Here is a 3,670-nt window from a genome sequence, read left to right as displayed (position 1 = left end):
CACCCAAAAGGGGTAAGCACACCAGTGGAAATCCCCTGAGCAAACTAGCACATGCTGTACAAAAATATTATGTCTTGACTTTGTTCTTTTACATCTTCACAACTAAAGGAAAGAGATACAATCAAAATGATAGTCCACTTAAATGATAAACAAGAGAATTTAAAGAGACATGATCCAATTGTTCACCATGGAGTGATAGCCCATGAAAAGCTGATGAGGTTGGGGTTAGTAGATATACATACATATGTATTTCTCCTTAAACATTTTCACATAGCTTTGAGAATTTATCATTGTAGATTTCTAGAAAGCACAGGCTGCAAATCAGGCTGATTTTGTGGCATGTTTTTCTGATGAAGCTTTCAAAGCAAGATTACAAGCCAGAGTGTAAATGATTACCTGATTCCCCAAATCATCTCTTTTGTTGGTTGGGAGAAAATTTGAAATTCTCCAAAAGAGGCCCAAAATGCATAGCAGAGATAGAATATACTACCTCCAACTGAATTCTTTCTCTAACATTTCTTTATGGATTGTAGTCAAGAACATGATATTATAACAGATGAAAATCACATGACACTTCTAAGATCCCCTCAACCTGAGGAGACATTTTCAGAGAACAGCACAAATAATACATCTCCTTTCTTTTCTTATTAGATCATCTCAATAAGACATGTTGAGGGAAGTTAAGTCAAGTTGTAGTCAAACTCTGGAACTCTCAGGTACTAATGCTATTCAAACTCTGGGTCGCATTGATCATCTCTGTTAACTTAGTCATTTTATAGACCCAAGTAACTGATTCTTCCAGAAATATAGCTATAGCAGAAGTTCATAAAATCCTATCCACTCAGATGTTTTGAACTCCTTCTATTATAATCATTCTTACTGCTTCTTTACAAACAGAGTGATTATGAATCAAAATTAAAAAAAAACTGCACTCTATGGTCTGAATCCAGATTTCTTGATTCCTTTGAAAACTGAAAAGGGGCCACCCATCTATCTAGTTATGACAGGACCCTGATAATGAACTTAAAGAAAATAATCCAACTTTATCAAAATCTCAGCCATTCTTAACAAAAAGCACCATTTCACCTTGAGACCATGTTAAAAACAAAGTGGACTGACATACAAGTTTAGCCACAGTCTGAATAATGACTGCCTCCAACACCTGTCCTACATGCCTTGGAGTCAATAAAGTTTATGCGAAGCCTTTGTTCCAGAAAAGTTGATAACCAGTATGATGAAACTCTATTTTAAATATTCTGAGATTGTACTTATGTAGCTGTTTAGAGATCAGAGGTTTTCTAAAGTCAGATGGTGTAAGTCTATTTATTTATATATCATCTCTTTGCCCACTCATCTCTACTATATGTATGAGAACAGCTGCAAATAGTACACAACAAATGGGTAACATTGAACTCCAACAACGAATTACTTATGAAAGAAGGTAAAGAATCAAATTCCATTCCTGAGTCATAATTTGCCAACACTTGCATTTAATAATTTCTCCATGCCTGTACTGAATAGTTAAGTACAGGCGTATACTAGAGATATATAGAACTCAAAGGAGAAAAATGGCTACATTTGTACACTGAAAGATTGAGTGTAAAAAATATTTTAAATGAATTTTTAATAGCTTATGAAAGATGAAATCTTTATTTTGTACATTTATTTGTTTTTAGAAGTTGTATATATGTATTGAGTATATTGAAACAATAACCACCCTCCTGTCTTCCCTACCTACCCCATTCCAACACCTACTTTCCTTCTCAGTTTCTTGTCCTCTATTTCTTTAATTATCCAGACTCCATATCCCCATTGCTAGGAGTCTTAGCTAGGGTCACCCTCATAGACTCCTGGGAGTTTTCATTGTCCTAGGTTTCTAGCTAGTCCCAGAGATGCCCATCTCCTGTAACCAGAAAAGACTTCCAATGGAGGAACTGGGACACCAACCCACTCACAAAATCTTTAACCCATAGTTTGTCCTACCTACAAGATGTGTAGGCATAAAAGATGAAACAAAATTAGAGAGAAGGGCAAACCAATGACTGGCCCAGCTTGACACCCATGCCTTGAGAGGGAGCCCACTCTGACACTATTCATGATATTCTGCTATACATGCAGACAGGAGCCTCGCATAGCTATCATCTGAGAGGTTTCACCTAGCATTGATGGAAACAAATGCAGCGACCCCACAGCCAAACATTAAGTGGAACTTGGGGAATCCTATGGAAGAGAGTGAGGAAGGATTGAAGATGCCCAGAGGGGTCATGGTCACATTGAGAAATCTTACAGAATCAACTAACCTGGGCACATAGGTTTTCATAGATACTAAACTTTCAACCAGAAAGCATGCACAAGACAAACCTTGACCCTCTGCACATATGTAACAGTTGTGCAGCTGGGCCTTCATGTGGGACTCCTAAAACCAAAGCCAGGGCTGTCTCTGATTACATTGCCTGCCTTTGGAAGCCTTTCCACTAACAGGGCTGCCTTGTCTAGTCTCGAGAAAAGAAGATGTGCCTAGTCTTACTGCAGCTTGATATGTCAAGGCTGGTTGATATCCAAGGGAGGCCTCCCCTTTTCTGTGGAGAAATGGAAGAATGTTAGAGAAGGGTGGAGGGAAGGGAGAAAGAGGGATTGGGAGCAAAGGTTGGGGGGGGGGCTGCAGTCAGGATTTAGGATAAATAAATAACTTAATCAATTCTTAAAATGATTTAAGAAAATGATTCACAGAACCCACTTAGTTCAGCTCTTGTGCTCATGAGTGTATAACTGCCCACTAGAGCTTGAGCAACCTACCATGGGACACACTTTTAAAGAAACTAACTCTTAATCACCTGGTATTTTTCAACCTGCCAGGAGTGCCTCAGCTAGGGATGGGGCCTCTTCAACACGTGCTCTGTCCATATTGGAATGTTAATTTGTGTGATCTCATGCCAGTCTTGTGTCACAACCACAGCTTCTGTGAAATTCTGAACACAAAGATCCTATTATTTTTATAATAGATAATTTCACTGTATTTCTCTTTGGCCCCTGGCTCTTCTGATCTTTCCTTCTCTCCTCCATGGTGTTCGCTGAGTTCTTGAGGGGAGTGTTTCATGGCTGGTACTATAAATCTGACCACGAACCCATGCCAGGGAGGTCTTAGAGCATAGGGGGAAACACACTACTATTGTTTGTTTAAAAGACATATTATCAAACTGTCTTCTCTATAGACATTTGTCCTTATACCCATAGAATAGTGCAGCCTTGCCTCTCATTAGAGAAGCTCTTTTCTCACTTCTCTCTCAGAGAGCAGAGAACTGGGCATGACCATTGAGGGTTCAGCCCTAAGTGGGACAACTCTATCCTAGCATCATTATCCTAAAACAAGAGCATCCCCAAACAACCAACTGAAGAGCATCGTAAGTTTGGATTTTGGCCTTGTGATCCTGTTACATTGGATCCTGAGATCATCTGAAGCATCACTTGAAGTCTACCACCTTGCTCAAAAGTAAGCAGTTAAGTTCAGGAGCTTCAGGGAATACTAAGATGCAGGCAAAAAAAAAAAAAAAAAAAGTCACACTCTACCTCTCCGTTTTCTCTACCTCTGCTTACAACAGCAATCCTTTTGCACAGACTTCCTGTTTCTGGCACTTGCCTTCTTCTGTGATGTTCATAGTTCCCTGTCTGT

Source organism: Mus caroli, chromosome 15 (assembly GCF_900094665.2).
Source record: "Mus caroli chromosome 15, CAROLI_EIJ_v1.1, whole genome shotgun sequence".
Taxonomy (NCBI): domain Eukaryota; kingdom Metazoa; phylum Chordata; class Mammalia; order Rodentia; family Muridae; genus Mus; species Mus caroli.
This window is presented reverse-complemented; position numbering follows the sequence as displayed.